Genomic DNA, 21,540 nt, shown 5'->3' on the forward strand with positions numbered 1-21,540 from the left:
TCATGGTTTGTTCAAAGCGAAACCAAATTTTGTTGAAATCGATTGTGACTCAAGTATGTATATGATGTACAGAGCTATTGGCTATGTTGAGCATAAAAAATGAGACTCTTATGAGGTTTTATGTCTGTTAAGGCCAAAGTATATTTCGGTTTTTACGTGTACATAAGGGTCCGCGTATAGTGCGTGTGATGCAGATATTTTGTCACTTGCTCTCTTATTTTTGTCATTAACTTTTGTCATGAAAATAGTGTTTTGATCATGTTTTAAATCAGCAAAGTTCAAAAAACATGCATTAAGTTCATGCTGCATCATCAAATAATTTCTAATGTACATGGATTGGATCTATTTAACATTCAGCAGGCCAACATAAATACATAAATACAACAGAGCAAAGATATATATGAAATAAACAGTGCTTTTAGGTAGGTTTAACAGTTTTCAGGTACAGAAATAAAGTAAATAACTGTAAAATAACACTGCATAGTTTTCACTGTATAAATTAAATCCATATATTATTATTACATTGAGACATAGTTAAATTCTACTGTACTTCTGTCACAATCACTTCAAGTTAAACTGAACTTTTATTTTGATGGGTTGCCGTGAAGACCTTTGAGTTTCTGTGTGTTTATGATTTGACGATAGATTTTCACAAATGAAATGGTAAAATGCTCATGCAGTGACTCTGGAGATGAAGTTCATGCATTCATGTCCTCATATAGTGAGGTGTGTGTGTGTGTGTGTGTGTGTGTGTGTGTGAGTGTGTATGTGTGAGAGGTAAATGAAACCGCATATCTGCACCATTCATTCACAGAGATACGCAGAACATGCAGGATTCATCTTTAGATAGTCTTTTTGTGGCTTATGCACAGACACGTCTATATCGCGATTTGATTTAAGTGTACTGACCTACTTTTTATTCATTAAAATTTTGACAAATTCCGTGACATTTCACGTTATACAATAAATTACATTTTTATGACTAGATTCCATCTGCATTTTCCACATTGTGGAAATCATAGGGCCGTATACATATTAATCCTTATCAAAGTTACAAAAGTTATTTAATCAAGAGTCGAGAGCAATTTTTTCTTTCTTTTGTTGTTTGATTAACATTAAAACTCAGACAGCAGCACAGCAGGAATATTAGATTATGGATTAATCTTGGATTATGCAACAGACATTATACATCTCAGTGCCTTCAGTTAAAGAATTAGTTCACTTTCAATTTAAAATTTCCTGATAATTTACTCACCCCCATGTCATCCAAGATGTCTTTCTTTCTTTAGTCGAAAAGAAATTAAGGGTTTTGAGGAAAACATTCCAGGATTTTTCTCCTTATAGTGGACTTCAATGGCCTCCAAACGGTTGAAGGTCAAAATTACAGTTTCAGTGCAGCTTCAAAGGGCTTTAAACGATACCAGACGAGGAATAAGGGTCTTATCTAGAGAAACCATCGCTCATTTTCTAAAAAAAAATAAATTTATTTTTATACGTTTTAACCATAAATGCTCATCTTGAACTAGCTCTCTTCTTCTTCTCTATTAGAATTCCAGCAGTGTAGACACTGCTAAGTGTATTACTGCCCTCCAAAGGTCAAAGTTTGAACTAAATTGTCATATACAATATGCTAGTGCAAGCATATAACAATTAGTTCAAACTTTGACCTGTGGAGGGCAGTAATACACTTAGCAGTGTCTAGACTGCTGTAATTCTAATAGAGAAGAAGAAGAGAGCTAGTTCAAGATGAGCATTTATGGTTAAAACGTATATAATTTTAATATTTTGTTTTAGAAAATGAGCGATGGTTTCTCTAGATAAGACCCTTATTCCTCGTCTGGGATCATGTAGAATGCAATGAAACTGTAAATTTGACCTTCAACTGTTAAAATGTTTAGAATGTTAGAATGTTTTCCTCAAAAATCTTAATTTCTTTTTGACTGAAGAGAGAAGGACATGGACATCTTGGATGACATGGGGGTGAGTAAATTATCAGGAAATTTTAATTTGAAAGTGAACTAATCCTTTAATTAATAAACCGTATGTTTGTTATATCAGCTTTTTTCATGCTATAGCTGAGATGCTGATAGTTGTTAATTGATCAAAAATTGGCCGATACATTGGTGCATCTCTAGTACTACAGTGAAAACACCCGGGCCGTTGTTTCACAGAAACTAAAGAGACTGAAAAACAACAACAAACACATGCATTGACAAGCGCTTGTGTGAGGGGGTTATGAGATAGTACAAAGACATTTTTATCAGTCATAACTTCTGGATAAAAATAGACACTGGGCAAAGATGAAACTTTCTAGAGCGCATGTGTCGACTGCCTGTGTTCACACACGCTATCAAATGGAGTATACTTTGAAAGGCTACACGTTCGACTGTATGCATACACTAGCATATGCATAAAAAAACAAAAACAAAAAAACAAAACAAACTGCATACTCTTGGCTCTAGGATGCTTCTAAAGTAGGCAGCATACACTGAGGCAGCTCACTAAGTTTTGGAACAGAGCCATACTCTGCATATGGGGAGGGAGGAGGAGAGGGAAAAGTGTTGGCTTTTTCAGGAGGTATAAGCTGTGTCTGGCATCTGATGAAGGTAGTGGAGGGAATATTTGCATTCATTAGGCTTGAGCCAATATGAAGGTGAGGAACAAATGAGGGCGAGAATTTAGAGGCTTCTTATGTGGATACTGGCCTTGATGAATCTTCAACAGTGGCTAAACTAATGTGTGTGTGTCACTTATAATTATACTCATAATTAATTTTCCTTGTTCATTACTGTGATTTGTATGTTCCTCTTTTGTAAAGTATGTGGCTGTTTTGCCATGACTTCCTACCATGTACGAAACAGCATTTTAGTGTGAAGGAGCATTTCGTTGACAGGCTTACACTGAACAAATATCAATGAATCTGAACGACTCCTTTGATTCCATTCACCAGTCCCTGGCATGAAACAAAACACAGAACACATTTAATCTCACATCAAGCACCACTTTGAGCCGGACCTGTGTATCCAGCTAATTACCATACCAAAAGTGGCCTCGGGCAGAAAGGAGAAGGAGAAAGTGCCAGAAACTCTTGCCTGTGGCCCACTGCCTCTTCTCCTGCAGATCAGAGTCAGAATCGTTCCAGAGATCAGGGAGCTGCGCACAACCTGTGTTCAATAGACCGCTAACAGCAATGAAGCATCCGCGTGGGCCGCACTCGATTGGCTCCGGAGAGTTCTGACCTGTGTGCATCAAAGGTTCCTGTGGAAGGTTGTCTGTGTGGGCCTGACACACATTATGGCTTCTTGTAATGAAGAAAGATTGTGTCAGACGAACACACTACTCTCATCTCATGACAAATAAGAGAGCTACAGGATGAGTGTAGACAACACTGCAGAGGTGCGAGCGAGAGGAGGTGAAATCGATGGGGTGGATGACACAGGTGAAGGAGAATATCGATTTTGTGAAGATTTCAGAGATTCGCTGGTTTTTGGAAGACGTTTTTTTGGGTCTAGCAAACAACTTTTTAATGCCAAGGAAAACTTCTTAAAAGATCCTTCTAAAATATAAAGACTGCTTTATATTTTCTTGTATAAAAACAATCTATACTGCGTGAGGAAAATAGTAAGTGTTAAAAGGATTAGTTCTCTTTAAAATGAAAATGACCAAGTGATTTACTCACCCTCAAGCCATCCTATAGGTGTATATGACTTTCTTCTTTCAGACGAACACAATCAGTTATATAATCACCCTGATGCTCCAAAGCTATAATGGCAGTGCACAGAAACCACCTGTTTGAAGCTCAAAAAAAATTATAAAACTACTCCACATGGCTCCGGTGGGTCAATAAAGACCTTCTGAAGTGAAGCGATGCGTTTGTGTAAGAAAAATATCCATATTTAACACAATATAAAGTAAAATAACTAGCTTCCGCCAGGCCGCCATCCATATTTTTAACTTACAAAAAAAGCTTTATGCCGGAAAAATTCAACGCGCTTATGTTACGTCCTACGCCTTCCGTATTCAACTATTCGACTTTTCATAGGTTGAACATAGAAGGTGGTCTGGTGGAAGCTGTGTGGAGTATGTTTATGATGGATGGATGCCTTTTTCGAGCTTCAAACAGGTGGTTTCAGTGCACTGCCATTATAATGCTTTGGAGCATCAGGGTGATTATTAATATAACTCAGACTGTGTTCATCAGAAAGAAGAGTCAATTTGGAGTAAAAATAATGCCGCATATATACACAAAAAAATAAAGTTTTGCATACGAAAATTAAAGTATTGAGGAAAATAAATGTGCTTTTTGCATGCAAAAATAAAGAATTGCAAAAGAACATAAAGTATTGGGAGAAAAAAATGAAGTTTTGCAAACAAAAATAAAGAATTTAAAATCTCTTAACCTGTGGGAGGATGCCAGCGCAGGGAAGCGTTCTTTGTTTACTTTAGTTCAGAGTTTAGTTCTTTTGCAATTCTTTATTTTTGTTTGCAAAAAGCACATTTATTTTCCTCAATACTTTAATTTTTGTTTGCAAAACTTTATTTTCTTTTGCAAAACTTAATTTTTTTTTGAGTATATATGCTGCATTATTTTGACTCCATAAAAGTTACATACTCCTAGGATGGCTTGAGGGTGATGCCATAAATCATGGTGTAATTTTCATTTTACTAATCCTTTAAATTATTAAGACAACATGTTGTTTCCAGAAGTAAATAATCTTTTATATTGTCTTTGTACCAAAGCCTCAACATATTGTTAAAGTATTATAAGGAAAACATACTTTTTATTTTCATAGGTTTAAAGGGCACCTATTATGCAAAATCCACTTTGACATGGTGTTTGGATATAAATGTGTGCTGGCAGTATACAGCTACCCTACAATGATAAAAATCCACCCACTCTTTCTAATCCTCAATTAAACCAAAGCAGTCTCATTAGACATGCTGTTTGGATTCTCTGAGCGGTGTGATGTCACACTGCTAAGGCCCCGCCAAAGTCCCTTTAAGACAAATAATTTCACTCGGCGGCCATCTTTGAAACGCCTCTCGGGTATCCAAGAGCAGCTCCTATCTCTTTGAATGGGGAACATCAAATTCTATAAAGCTGTTTGCCAAACTTTCGATTAAATTTCATATTTGAAATCACCAATGAAATCTGACAACAACATGTCTCATAAATTTTGTTTCTAAACTCTCGAATCATGACAAAAAACTGTATTTTTCAGGCTGGATCAAGCATACGCAGTCTAAATGCGCGTCTCTTGTGCCTCGTTTCTGAGGCGTGAGTCTGACTGTTTCTATAGAAACCGGAGCTTCTAACGGTCGCTGCAGCGACGCGATGACTTTACCAATCGGCGATTGGCTCTTATTTAGAAGGCGGGACTTATTCCGCCATATTGCATGTTTCACTTTCTCCCATTCAAAACAATACGAGCGAGACGTCTTGTGTTAGTCTATAGTCTTTGGCCCCGTCCATGGCCGCTGACTGACAGTCCTGCATTACCATAGTTTTCGCCCTTGGCGAGTTGTACACTTTCCACCATTTTCTCCTCGCTAGAGAAGCTGTAGTGACAACAATGTCTCGTAAGCAATCTCTGTGTTCTGTTTTGGATGTAAGTGTGAACATTAGAGTCTTCATTTTCTTCCAACATCTGAGCCACTGAGGACGCAGTTTATTAGTTTTATTTTTGAAGGTAATGGGCCCCAAAATATACCTAAATTCATTTATGTCTGCGCGAATCATTTCACTCCAGACTGCTTTGTGAACGAGCGGCAATACAAGGCAGGCATTGCTAAAAAGTTGTTACTCAAGGATGGATCTGTACCAACTGTTTGAGATCCAGCTTCACCTCCAGAAGAAGGTTGATGTGCTGTGCTGTGTCAGTTCCACAACCAATGCAATGCGGCTAAAGCTGTTGTTATCTTAGAGACCAAATGTCTGTTTTAAACCTTGTTTATATATTGTATAGCCACATATTTGTAAAGAACAGTGTAAAAGGGGATTGTCTTGAAAAACTGTGTATGTTTTCTGTAAAGACAAGACATTAAAAATGTTATGTTTATTTGCAAAGGCAAGCACATTTATCCTCTAACCATTCAGAAACGTCCAGTTTCATTCTAAAAGTTGTAACTTCTTCCTGAGTCTCTCCATCAGTGTCGACTCCGGTTTGAACAATGTAAGGCTGAACACCATTACTGACAATCCTCATTTTGTCTGCGTGAGATTCTCCAGCTTTGTTGTTGTTGAGCTGTTAAAGCTCCGCCCTCTTCTGGAAAGGGGCCGGGAGCAGCAGCTCATTTGCATTTAAAGGGACACACACAAAAACGGCGTGTTTTTGCTCACATCCAAATAGGGGCAAATTTGACAAGCTATAATAAATGATCTGTGGGGGATTTTGAGCTGAAACTTCACAGACACATTCTGGGGACACCAGAGACTTAGATCACATCTTGTGAAAAGCGGCATTATTGGTGCCCTTTAAAATGTCATTTATTTCTGTCATGTGAAGCTGAGTTTTCAGCATCATTATCTTCAGTGTCACATGATCCTTCAGAAATCATTCTAATATGCTGATTTGGTGCTCAAGAAACTCTTATTATTATCAATATTGAAAACTGTTGTGCTGCTTTAGGCTATATTTTTGTGGAAACCATAATACATTTTTGATAAATGGAAACAAAATAATATTTTATTGTGTTAGAAAGTTATGTTATTCAATGTTAACTTGATGATATAATACTTTTTGTCTCTTAAATTTACTTAATATTTTAATAGATTCATATTTAGCGGTTAAATATGAAATTAGCTGTTGAAAAAGAATCTGTTGTCCGTCCATTCATATCTGATACATCAATTCATATGTCCATCTGTCCATCCAGTCATCAGATGTGTTTTACTCTGAAACTGTTGTCTCCTGAGTGCCCATCCAGAAGCTCTGGGCAGTTCATTGAAAGCCAGTCTTACGTTTTCTATAAGTAAGAGTGACAAGACTAAAGCTGAATCCCACCGTCCGTCCCTGTGGGACTGTGATATGTTAAATGATGAGCCTCAGGACAAAAACGCCTGCCATTTAAATCCAACACTTCCTCCAAATGAAGATTTACACACAGGCGACTCTTCCCCGTCAGCTCTCGGCATCTCTCTCTCTCTCTCTTTCTCCACCCACAGGCCACCCTGGAAAAGCTGTGAGCGAGAGATAGAGCTTCTTGCCTAAATCCCCTTGATTTTTTCACCCCCCTTAATGCGCTCGCTGGTCGCCTCCATCTCCATCTCACATCTGCTTTATCTGAGCCATCAAATCTGTGGCTACAACATAATCACCAGCGCACAGCGGTCTGACCGCTGCCCACGGCCAAATCAGCCACCCCGCCTGTCACTCTTAAGACTGCCATGCGGCTGTTCTTCACACCGACCTTTGTGTAAGAGGACTTTTTGTGTCATTGTACTTGGATTTCACAGCTCTCCACACAGTTTTCATGTGCATGTATGTTTTTGGATTGTGTATATATGTGTATTAAAGCAATAATCCCCAAGAAGCAGTGGTTTACAGTGAATCTAGAACAGCTAAGGATTTTTTTTAGTCCCCCTTAAATTCACAGAAAAGCAAATGGTAAATAATTAGTGTAGCTGCTGTTCATAACATTTCAAGCATTATATAGTCATGCTTTTGATGTGATATAACTGTCAAAAGTTATTTGAAAAATAAATGGACTGTTTTAATGTGACAGAATAAGTTGAAATCTGTTAGTTACAATAAATCTCTGGGACATTAATTAAAATATGGAGTTTGAGCTTGAATCATGAGTATATATGGAATCTGTAGTGTCAGTTTGTATGAGTATATACTACCGTAGGTGTGTTGCGATAAAGAAAGAGGTCTTGTGGGTTTGTTGGAGGTTTATGTTGCTTAACGGCAGCCTGATCCTTTTTACAGCTGATGGAAAGCCCCTTTCTGTAGGAGCCGGTGACCAACCACTAAATTTATCCTGCTCACATACAGAGATTGAATCCAAAACCCAGCCGGATAACCCGGTGGATCAGCCCGTGCCTGAAATATGGTACACAAACTGAGAGTGAAAGAGAGTGAGGGAATTTATAGTGTGTCTCCTAATAGCAGCCGCTGTGCAGCTGTAAGTCAAGCGTTTCAGATGCTTGCAGGACAGAACTAGAAGAGCTTGACAAAATTTTATCTGAATTCTGAAGGTTGTTTAGGGCTTATGTAGTTTAGAAAGTTTCAGGTTGCTAGAGCGTTCTGAGCTGTTGCCATAATGTTCTAAAGTCATTCTGATTTGTTGCTAGTAGAGCTGCATGATTAATCGTAAAAAGGATTGCTTGATTCTTAATTCAAACACTCAATGACAATGGCACCTATGTCCATTAAAATCTAACAGCAGCTGCAGTGACACAATTACATTATCAATCAGCGTTTGGCTCTTTTACTTAGAAGGAGGGACGTATTCTGCTATATTGCGCGTTGCAGTTTCTCCCATTCATAACTAATAGGAGTGAACTTTCTTTCTATATCTATAGTCTTTGGTGTACCACATAAGTCCTGAAAAGTAAAGCCAAAGCATCTCAATCGCCTCCAAGTGGCTGAATGCAGTATAAGTCATAAACCCCGCCAAACTAAACAGTCAAATTATACTTAAAGGTGCCCTAGAATCAAAAATTGAATTTACCTCGGCATAGTTGAATAACAAATGTTCAGTACATGGAAATGACATACAGTGAGTCTCAAACTCCATTTTTTCCTCCTTCTTGTGTAGATCTCATTTGTTTAAAAACCTCAGAAGAACAGGCGAATCTCAACATAACACCGACTGTTACGTAACAGTCGGGATCATTAATATGTACGGCCCCAATATTTGCATATGCCAGCTCATGTTCAAGGCATTACACAAGGGCAGCCAGTATTAACGTCTGGATCTGTGCACAGCTGAATCATCAGACTAGGTAAGCAAGCAAAGACAATAGCGAAAAATGGCAGATGGAGCAATAATAACTGACATGATCCATGATAACATGATATTTTTAGTGATATTTGTAAATTGTCTTTCTAAATGTTTGGTTAGCATGTTGCTAATGTACTGTTAAATATGGTTAAAGTTACCATTGTTTCTTACTGTATTCACGGAGACAAGACTGTCGTTATTTTCATTTTTAAACACTTGCAGTCTGTATAATGCATAAACACAACTTCATTCTGTATAAATCTCTCCAGTAATGTGTAATGTTAGTTTTAGCCACGGAGCACCATCAAACTCATTCAGAATCAAATGTAAACATCCAAATAAATACTGTACTCACTCATGATCCGACGCATGCATGCAGTATGCATGATGAACATCTTGTAAAGATCCATTTGAGGGTTATATTAGCTGTGTGAACTTTGTAAATGCACTGTATTATGGTCGAGAGCTCGGGGGACAGGGAGCGCATGATTTAAAGGGGCCGCAGCCTGAATCGGTGCATAGTTAATGACGCCCCAAAATAGGCAGTTAAAAAAAATGTATTAAAAAAAAAAATCTATGGGGTATTTTGAGCTGAAACTTCACAGACACATTCAGGGGACACCTTAGACTTATATTACATCTTGTAAAAACTGGTTCTAGGGCACCTTTAAAATATATTTTTTCCCCAAAGATGGTTTTTGTCTTTTAGGCAGTTTTTATCACACTGATGTAAGTTCAAGTGTTCGTTTTTTTTAAATAAGTTTGGTTTTAGTTAGTTATTTGATGCTATAAAACACGTGTGTAATGTCATGATTGACAGCTGTAATTGACAGCTTTTGGGAGATAAGTCATCATGAAGGCACCGACGGGCCTTTCTCGGGATATGACTATGTGGTTAGTAGTTTAACAAGCCTTCAGTTGTACTACAATCAGCAGACATCAAAATTGGAGCAGTCAGGGTGCAAGTCATTAGTGCAAGATGACAGCGCCAAGATGACAGCGCCATCGCGGAATCAGGCAATTTTAACCCCAATAATGTGATATTTAGCCCTTGGAATGCGAATTTTACCAGGGGAACCCCACCAAATAACGCATATTTTACCCCCTGGAACTCGATTTTTACCGGGGACTCCCTGAAACATGATTGGGCTAGTTTTGAGTAACAATTGGGCTGGTTTTGTTATGAAAACTTGGCAACCCTGAATGGAAGAGAGTGAATGTCCGTCGTCCCATCTTTTTTACAGTCTATGAATGAAAACACATCTCAGTATGATTGTTTCTGTTACAAGTATTAAAATTATCACAGAAGAACTAGGATAAAAGTTTATAGTTCCGATATAAACACTGATGTCTACAGTAGCGATCAAAATAGAGCAGATCCCCTTCAAGTAACCATTGTATCTATTACATCGTTACACCACTAGGTGGTGACAAGTAACTAAAAAATTTATTTGTCATTGAATCATTCATTCAAGAGATTTGTTCAAAAATGCTGATGATTTATTCAGAAATGAAACAAGTGAAGTATTTGAGTCATTGAATCATTCATTACAAACTGATTTTTTTAATGAATCCAGATTAATTAAACATTTTAAATAGACTGCAGCAATTAACATTTTGTCAGAAGCTCTAGTAAATTACATGTTATTTAGTTTGTCTGTTCAGAATCATGTTGAATCATGTTCAGAATCAGTTGTCTGTTCAGAATCATGGGAGAATCGTGATCTCTATTTAGACAAAAAAATCGTGATTGTCATCCAGAATCGTGCAGCTCTACAGTCTATTAGCTTTGGACGTAATAGAGACCAATCTGTGAAAGTCTGTTTGGCAGAGAATGATCTGTGAGCAGAGTACATGTGCATGCATTAAAAAGCACATGCATTATACTGTACACACACACACAGGAAAAGAGACATACAAAGTCTGGAAAAGATGATAATTTGATCCGGGGAGAGATTATTACTGAAAAGAGCTGATTTGAATTTTGCTGTGTTCCTCCTTTACGTCAAAGCAGGGCTTCTTATGCGCGATAATTCGGCAAACAAAGCTCAGCAGAGTGAGAGTGTTACTGTGAGTTCACTGTACTGGTGATTAGAAGAGCTTCAATTCCTCTGAGGATCTTGTGGAGAGGCATCAACAGGATCACATTTGATTTGCAAATAGTTTTGATAAGACAAAAGTGTGATGTTTTGTCTTGTTTTTTTTTAAGAAGGCCCTGAAAAGCAGCAGCGGCTCAGTGAAATGGCTCCTCGGCTTTTTAGCTTTTTCCCAAAGATGAAAAGCAAAGGCAGACAATTTCCATTAGCGATGTGGCTTCCTGTGGTTGCCACAGCAACATTGCAGCATCCGTTGTGATGTTTCCAGATACAACTCTCAAAATTTAGTGCTATTATTGTGCATTAAAGCTGGTGCTATTACGGTGATTCACACAAGCCCATTTTGTCCTGATAACCTCTCATTGCTGTCTTATATACGGTATTTTCCATCACAGAATCCATGTATGAAACATCATAGACGAGAAGAAGCCGTGGTTTATTCTTTTGTGCAATAGGAGGTGAGAGGAGGTGATTAAATGATCTATTGTGCCATGAAATGAAGTTCTGAAGTACTTTAACTGATTGCTGAACATGAGTCAGGCCTTTCTTACACAAGCTCGCTTTTTTCTCCCAGGACTCCCAGGAAGTGAGACGTTCCTCTGTGTGTGTGGATCTGCTGCTGTAGACATTCTCCTTGATCAGACAAGAAAACCAGCACCTGTGAGAAGAAAAAACTCAGTATGGAGGGTGAGAAACATTCATGTGCAACATTGACTGTCTTATTATGATATGCATCTTTGCATATTTCGATTACGTCATTGGTACGCAGTGTAATTTATTTTTTTTATAATATTAATATTTACACAACTTCACAAATGGTTGGAAGCACAATATGATTTAATCATGTGAAGTACAAACATATTACATAACATATAGGCTAGTATTAAAGGCAAAATATGTTCATTTTCACCACTAGAGGTCGCTTATTCAAAACAAAGCCGTAGCTTGATGATGCCTTGATTTCGCGGAATCATGGGAGGTGTTGTCTTCACATCTACAGCCGGTGGAAAAGAATCCGATGGGACTCAGGCAGAAATCATGTTCATGAATGACATTACTGTAGTGTGAAGCAGAGCAGAGCCGAGAGCTGTGCGAGCAGAAATGAGGCCGCTGGAGTGAATGCTAATGAGAGACGAGCGCGGCACATGCCTCGAGAGCAGCAGAACTTATTATGCCGCAGTAACCGCTTCCACTTCTTCCGGTCAAGCGTATGTGCAATGCTGTTTATCATATTAGATATTTGTGTGTTGAAAGTTGTAAAAGTGCTACTCTGCGTTCGCTCGGCGGCTGCTATGAGACACTTGTTGCACACTGCATAATCTAGATTGATATTAGTCATGGTAAAACATGGTACTCGCGGTAAATCAAGAAAACGAGATTTAAACAATAAGACTAACTGCATGTGTTGAGCGATATAACATGGTTAGATTTCTGTCAATTAATGTATTTATCCAAATGTAAGTACATTTATAATAATAGTACATATTAATAGTTATAATAAGTACACAAATGTACAACAAAATATATAACTTTGTTCTAGTGGTTTTTAGATATTTTAATCCAAAAATCTTAAATATTGTTCCTTTAATATGCATACACTAGCATTCAAAAGGTTGGGTGTCTGTTTTTTATGTTGCTTTTGAAAGAAGTCTTGTATGTTCACAAAAGTTGCATTTATTTGATGAAAAAAAAAAAAAAAACAGTAAAATTATGAAATAGTATCACAATTTAACTGTTTAAATGTTTTCTGTTTGAATATATTTTAATATGTAATTTATTCCTGTGATCAAAGCTGAATTAGCATCATTACTTTACACAGTCTTCAGTGTCACATGATCATTCAGAAATCTTTCTTTAATGAAAAGAAAGTTGAAAATAACAGCATTTATTTGCAATAGAATTTTTTGTAGCAATGCAAAAGTCTTTGTCACTTTTTATAAATTGAATGCATCTTTGCTGAATAAATAATTTTTCAAATAATTACTATGTAGTGACTACAATTACAATATAATTGCTGTGCTCGTATCGGTTCTTCATTAGTCGGCTTTCGTAAAGAGCAGTCACACTTTAGAATGCCAAAAATCAGTTGCTCAGATTGATTGCAAAGGCAAACAATCTCCCATCCCTGAACTTGCTCTCCAATGATAAAATTGAAGCAAAAAAAAAAAAAAAAAAAAATCATAGTAATATTTCACACAAAAGTGAGTCGTATTTTACTCAACCTAATTTTGTTCTCCCCTGTGTAATTCACTGATTATATCTCCCTCAGTTTTTTTTTATCTATCATTTTTTTTATGTAACTCATAAATGAGATTTCAGAGCAGAAGTGGAGAATAGTGAAAAACGGCTTAAATGTTTGGTTCTCACAAAAGCCGTTATGTGACTTAAGACTCTAGTTCTCGAGTTATATTGATTATATTGAGGGTACTTTTTATGGCTTATATCACCATCAACTCTCATTGTATGGAAAATAAATAATTTTTAGTGAATTATTCCCTAAAGGTAGAATAAGAGCACAAAACTGCAGCAGTGCATTACTAAATGACTAAAACACCATTTGCTTCATTCAGCAAATCATCATTCTTTCATTAGATGCAGATTTATATAGTGATCTGTAAGGAAATGTGTTATAAAATGCAATGAAAGAAAAGCCAATATGTTTTTGCTTTTCTGCTCGTGACATTGGATGTGAATTTTTGTTTGTTCTTTTGTTGTGCTTGTTTACACTCGTTTTATAGCTAATCAGGGGAAATCAGCGTCTGCCTCTCAGACTTTGACTTCCACAGAAATGTGTCAGGAAAGCTCAAAGTAATTCTTGCCACGAAAGTCTTTGATGAAATATGAATGGCAACAGATTCTTGAATTGATGTTTCCTAGTGAATATGCATGAGTGCATACTCCCATTGTACAGATGTAAGTATAAGCTTTTTATTTTTGTCAGAAACGGGACTGAAAATTTCATTCAGAAGAGGTTTATAATCAAATCCTTTCCTTTTCCTTTCAGCTTTTTTGTTTGTTTTATTGGAATAGCAAGAATGTCTGCATTGACATAAATGTTTAAATATGCCACACCGTACATGCACAAGCACATTTAATCACTCAAACACACCACACACACACACACACACACACACACACACACTAATATACTGTATGTATCTACACTCCGATGCAAACAGTGATGCAACTCTCTCATGGGCGAGAGATGAACTAAAAACAAACAGCTCTTTCTCACTCATCTCTCAAGTGTCTCTTTCACATGATCCCTCTGTGTTTTTGTTTTAAATACATAAAGATTATAAGAAAATTAAGTGTTTCACCATTTCTATAAAATTATAGTTATGAAAATTATTGAAAATAATTTCTGTACTGCTTTATTTCTATACTATACTATAAAAATGCTTGACCAAAATAAATCTTGAAAGGCTCTGAGACTTTTACATGAAGTGCAAATACAAGACGCCGCCTATATGTACTGTAAGATATTTAGATAGCACATTTTTTTAAACAAGGTTTACAAAGGTTTACATAAATGACACAGAATAATATAATCAGCTAAAAATAAAAAGAAGAAAATTAAAAACATGTCACATAAATTAACCTGAATTTGGAGTTAATGGCGAAGTATCATCATGTATTGTTAGTTTGTCATAGGGCTGACAGATGAAGGAGTATTACTCTGCGTCTCAGACAGAAACAGCATTATGATGGAGATTTTATGAGGAACAAGATGGAGGGGTTTGGCTCAACGCCTAGATGGAAAGCACAAGACCTGACTGAGACGTCTCTTAGAAAGCCTTCACTGTCATCTAACCAAATGTGGGTTAAGTCATCAAGGGTTTCCCTGCCACTCATCTGCTGTTTAGCATACAAGATGCTTTTTTATTTAGTAAATACTGTGGCAGCCATGTTCATTCCTGCTGAAGCTTTTTGCTTACTCACTCATGACTGATAAAAAATCTATTTGGTCGTAGTCCTCATCACCCTGTCTCCGGTTTATGCTGCAATAATGACTGCTATGCGGGCTCTTACCAAATTAAAAAAAAAACATGAACTATTAATTTCTGTTTAAATTAATTCACTGTGACAAGAAAAAGATTTTCTATTCATTCTGAGTTATGTTTTGCATTCAACTCTCGGAGTGTTTGGTACGGTAATGGATATGACAATGTTAATGGGTCGTTGACGAATACGTTTTTTTAAAAGTGTAAAGAAACATAATGGAGATATAATTCATTTTGAAGATTTATTCCGTGTTAAGAAAGAGATTATGTAGTTTTTATAACCAATTAATACTGCTTTTGTCATTTCTTACAAAACTTGTCACCAAAAAAGTCATTAGGTTTAACCAAAATTTTGGTTTTTACTGAATAACACTTTCGGTTATACAGAATGACAATATTTTCAAACAATGCTAACAGGCTGATATCTAGCAAAAGGACAATCAAACATTTTATATTTAGCACAGTAAAGTTTAGTAAAGTTTTTAAAATATTACAACATTTTCCATGTTTTATAGCAGTTGTACTGAATGACAAATGTGAATTTTTCAAATAGTTAAGAGAGATGCTGCGTTCCAATTCGCCTACTTATACTACGCCCTAAAAGTATGTACTCTTTCTGTGAACAAAAAGTACTTACTTTTGAGTGTGTAGCAAAAGAGTAGACAAGCTTTGGGACATACTAACACGTCATACAATCGCGTCAATTCTCTCTGTCGCATCCAGTCACCGTAAATTGCCCTGTCAATCATCTTACATCCTCCACATTTCATTTAGTTAATTTCCTACCGTATCGTAGAGAAATACAGCACGTTGATCTGCAGTCGCGGGTCTTTCATGAGGAGAACTCTCCTCATATTAATGCATAATGATGCATTTAAAAGTTAATGGCCATTCGGATCTTTATAAAAGTCCACATTGGTATTTGCAGATGAAAAATAACACGGGTAACATTAAATATATATTTTCTATCAGGTTAAACTGATTATTAGTCACTCAAATCTCTCAGCGTCGATCGCGCGTATCCGCCATGTTTTGTAGTTTTTTAACACTTTTTACTCGTGTTTGTAGTTCTGAACTGAATCCTCGTCCAATGCGCAATGGGTTGTGGGCAATATTAGCCTTTATAGTGTGCACGGATCCACACTTCAAAAATCTACCGGAAATAGTAGACCATCCGGGGACTTTTGGCATACTCTTTTCAACATACTATGCTTTGGGACACACTTATTTTAATCTCACATACTATTTAGGATGGATAGTATGGACATTGGAACGCAGGGAGAGTTAGTTATTTTGCTTCATCACCATGTGGTCCTTTGCAGGTGTCTGAATGATGTCACATCCTGTCACGTGATACTGACAGCATGACTTGGTCCCTTTATATTGGTTACTCCGAATGACGTCAATGAAATTAATTTTTCCAGACATTCTTTCTTATAACAAAGCAACGAATTCTACACATAATTTTAATATCATTTTGCACTATGTTGATATATGATGTTATAAAATCATGCCAGAATAAAATATATATACATTTATTACATTTTAAGATATTTTAATCACAAATTAAATTTCTGTATTGGCCTTTGGACGGTTAAACCATATGACTTTTTGACACTTCAAAATCTTTAAAATACCTTTATATGTAGCAAATATAATTAAAACCTTTTGGATTCAATAAAAGAGATAGTTGTACTACCTTACATTGAACATTTTATTTAACTTGCAACTTTGGCATTCAGTAGTGTACCATAAAGTATACATTTGATAATCATATTCAGGTAAGAGCTGCAGCCAGTTGTAGTGAGCAGTCCTTCTTTTGCAGGAATTCAGTCACACAACTTGGCAAACTTTTTTCATATTGTATGAATAGTATTTATTACTGTAACAGACACGTCAGGTTCCACCTCACTTCCATACCCACGTACCCAATCACCGGAGTACTAATCACCGCCACCTGCCACTCATCAGCACTGCAATCAACACCACTACAAAGACTCTTCACACACACACACTCACTGTCTGGTCTCGTTTGCACTACTACACATGTGTGCTAACCTTAAGGACTCCAAATGCCATACTTACCTGCTCCAGTCGTCTCCTCCATCTCCTTCGTCTCCCGTTCTCCTTGTGTGCTTACCTGCCTGTGTGTGTGAGTGTCTCCGCCAGCTTCAACCATCCCATCTCTTCATCTGCATCTGCAAGACAATATCAGGACAGTATTATATTCCTTTCATCTCTCCAGAACTCTTGATCTGCTTACCATAACCCAGTGCTCTGCTTAATTGCTAATAAACTCACCTGGATTGTTTATACCTCTGCCTCCGTGTCTCTGTTGTAACAGAAGACCGGACCATAACAACTTCACAGCATGAGCACCAACGACCCGTTTCAAGAGCTCGTGGACGCACTGCGCCGAGCACTCACACCACAGCCATCCTCACCATCACCATCCACCGCTACAGCTTCCGCACCTTCTGTCACCGCTCCTTCTCCAGCATTCACCGCCAGTCCCATGGCCAAACCGGCGCCCTACTCAGGATCGGCGGAGGAATGCAGCGGATTCCTTCTTCAATGTGAACTGGTCCTGGAGATGCAGCCGCACCTCTACACTTCCGACACGGCAAAAATAGCGTTCATCATTTCGCAAGTGCAAGGTAAGGCCCTGCAATGGGCAGATTCCCTGTGGACTCAGAAAGGCCCTGTTGTCCAATCATATTCGGCGTTCGTCTCTCACTTCCGTGAGGTCTTCGGGAAACCTCTGAAGGATTCTTCCACTGGTGAGAAACCCTACAATCTAAAGCAAAGAAATCTCTCTGTGAATGATTATGCCTTGCAGTTCCGAATGCTAGCCGCCACCAGCGGATGGAATGAACAAGCCCTCATCACCTCTTTCCGTCAAGGATTGGAACCCAACGTGCGGCTGCATCTCGCTGCATACGAGGACTCAATGGGACTTGAACGCTTCATCCAACTCGCCATCCATGTCTCCTCGAGCACCAGGGCCAGTCACCTGCCACCAACGTCCTCCGCCGGTCTGAACCTGTCAGCCCCCCAGAACCAGCCACCGAACCAATGCAAATCGACCATTCACGTCTAACTTCCAATGAAAGACAAAGAAGGCTGACCCTGAACTTATGCTTATATTGTGGATCTCCGGGGCATGTTCTCTCCACATGCCCAACCCGTCCTCCTCGGCCAGTGGTGAGTGCTATTTTCCCCTCCATTCAAAAAATGAAACCACTCACGACTATTGTAATCCTTACTGCTGCAAATACCTCTGTTCCAGTGGTGGCGCTCCTCGACTCAGGGTCAGCAGGAAATTTCATCTCAGGCGCCCTCTGTCGACAACTCAAGCTCAAGATCTCCCCGTCTCCGGTTAACTATCAAATCCACTCCATCACGGGCAAACCCCTGAGCCGTAAGAACATCCGTCATTGTGTGGGACCACTTCAACTCTGCGTGGGAGTTCTGCATTCAGAAAAAATACATCTGCTGGTTCTGGAGGAATCCACCGCTGACGTGGTTCTAGGGCGTCCGTGGCTAGAACAACACAATCCCACCATCTCTTGGCGCACGGGTGAAGTCGTGAAGTGGGGCGACCACTGCTTTCCTGATTGCTTCCCAGCGCTTCCTGTTCCAAAGTCTCCACTCTCCAAGTCTCTCTCCATGAACGCAACCTCTATCGAAAGCCCTGTCGAGAAACGCTCCGTGGATGTTCCCCCGGACTACGCCCCCTTCAGTGACGTTTTCTGCCCGCAACGCGCCTCCAAGCTTCCTCCACACCGGCCATGGGACTGTGCCATCGATCTGCTACCGGGTGAACCAGTGCCCAGGGGACGCATTTACCCCCTGTCAATACCGGAGGAGAAGGCCATGGAGGAATACATCAAAGAGGCCCTCAACCAAGGTTACATCCGCCCGTCTACTTCCCCTGCTGCTTCAAGCTTCTTTTTTGTGGCGAAGAAGGACGGAGGCTTGAGGCCCTGCATTGATTACCATGCCCTCAACAAGATCACAGTTAAATTCCGCTACCCGCTTCCCCTCGTCCCAGCGGCCCTGGAACATCTCCGTGGTGCCACTGTGTTCACTAAGCTGGACCTCCGCAGCGCGTACAACCTCATCCGGATACGCGAGGGGGACGAGTGGAAGACCGCCTTTGTCACGCCCACCGGACACTACGAATATCTCGTCATGCCGTATGGCCTGGTCAACCGTATTCCAGGATTTCATACACGAGGTGCTCCGGGAGTTTCTCCACAAGTTCGTTCTGGTGTATATTGACGACATCCTCATCTACTCCCGGAGCTTGGCCGAACATCGCCACCACGTTGCGGAGGTCCTCCAACGCTTACGGCAATTCCACCTCTTCCTCAAAGCTGAAAAGTGCTCCTTTCACCAGCCCTCTGTCCAATTCCTGGGGTACGTAATAGATCACAGTGGCATCCGGATGGACAAGGGGAAGGTCTCCGCCATTCAGTCCTGGCCCACTCCATCTTCAATCAAAGAACTCCAACGCTTCCTAGGTTTCTCCAACTTCTACCGCCGGTTTATCAAGAACTACAGCACCATCGTCAGTCCATTAACCAACCTACTCCGTAACCAGCCCAAGTCTCTGTCCTGGTCCCAACAAGCCACCAACGCCTTCGAGACCCTTAAAAGAGCCTTCACCACCGCTCCCCTCCTCGTCCACCCTAATCCAGAGCTCCCATTCGTCGTGGAAGTGGACGCCTCCACCACCGGAGTGGGAGCGGTACTATCACAGCAGCAGGGGACACCAAGTAGACTCCATCCATGCGCCTTCTCCCGCAAGCTCAACCCGGCGGAGGTCAATTACGACATCGGTGACCGCGAACTCCTGGCCGTCAAGCTTGCCCTCTAGGAGTGGAGGCATTGGTTGGAGGGGGCTACTCATCCATTCCAAGTTCTCACTGATCATAAAAACCTTGAATATCTGAAGGCTGCCATAAGACTCAACCCTCGCCAAGCTCGCTGGGCCATGTTTTTCTCAAGGTTCAATTTCTCTATCTCCTACCGCCCTGGTTCAAAAAATACCAAAGCTGACGCTCTGTCTCGCCTCCATTCCCCTGAGGAAAAGCCTGAAGATCCTGAAACAATCCTGCCGGAGTCCATCTTCGTGAATCCCATCCAGTGGTCCGAAGAAACCATACCCTCCTCCAATGCCTCCACACGCACTCCGCCGGGTTGCCCCCAAGGCTTGCAATACGTCACACGGGCACGTCGCACTCCACTTCTGCACAATACCCACTCTTCACTTGGCACTGGTCACCCTGGGGTCAATGAGACCCTCTCGTTGCTCAAACAACGCTTCTGGTGGCCCAACATGGCCAACGATGTCAGAAGGTACGTGCAGGGCTGCAGGGAGTGCGCCATCTCGAAGAGCCCACGCCATCTTCCCACCGGCAAGCTCCTACCTCTGCCCGTTCCTGAGAGACCCTGGTCACACCTGGGAGTGGACTTCGTCACAGATCTCCCTGAGTCTGACGGTAACACCTGCATCCTGGTAGTGGTAGACCGCTTCTCAAAGTCCTGCCGCCTGATACCCCTGGAGGGTCTACCTACCGCCATGGCGACTGCTGAGTTGATGTTTAATCATGTTTTTCGTCATTATGGAATACCTGAAGATATAGTCTCCGACAGAGGACCCCAGTTCGTCTCCCACGTCTGGAAAGCCGCCTTCTCCCTCCTGGGTGTGACCGTCAGCCTGTCATCTGGATACCATCCTCAGTCGAACGGGCAGACGGAACGCAAGATCCAGGAGATGGGCCGCTTCCTGCGTACCTTCTGTCACGGCCACCAGAACTCCTGGAACCAGTACCTGGGTTGGGCCGAGTACGCACAGAACTCCCTCCGCCAAGCCACAACTGGACTGACACCCTTCCAGTGCGTACTCGGCTACCAACCCCCACTGTTCCCCTGGGATGGGGAACCTTCCAACGTCCCCGCAGTCGACTACTGGTTCCGGGAGAGCGAGAGGGTTTGGGACTCAGCTCATCACCAACTGCAGAGAGCCCTGTGCAGACGCAAGACGACAACCGACCTTCGGCGCTCCGAAGCTCCTGTCTACCAACCGGGGCAGAAGGTCTGGCTGTCCACCAGGGACATCAGGATGCGTCTGCCCTGCAAGAAGCTGAGTCCCCGCTTCATTGGCCCATTCACCATCATCCGGCAGATCAACCTCGTCACCTACCGTCTTCAACTCCCAGCACAGTACAGTAGAATCCATCCCACATTCCACGTATCACTGCTTAAGCCTCACCACCCTTCTGTTGTTCCCTCCACAGAACCTGACGTGGCAGCCGCCGAGCCCCCCCTTCCACTCATCCTGGAGGACGGCACAGCTTACGTGGTTCACAAAATCCTGGATTCCCGGCGCCGTGGTGGTCAGCTGGAATACCTCGTCGACTGGGAAGGCTATGGTCCCGAGGAACGCTCATGGGTCCCCAAGAATGATATCCTTGATCCTATCC

This window comes from Chanodichthys erythropterus, chromosome 14, assembly GCF_024489055.1.
Source record: "Chanodichthys erythropterus isolate Z2021 chromosome 14, ASM2448905v1, whole genome shotgun sequence".
NCBI classification, from domain to species: domain Eukaryota; kingdom Metazoa; phylum Chordata; class Actinopteri; order Cypriniformes; family Xenocyprididae; genus Chanodichthys; species Chanodichthys erythropterus.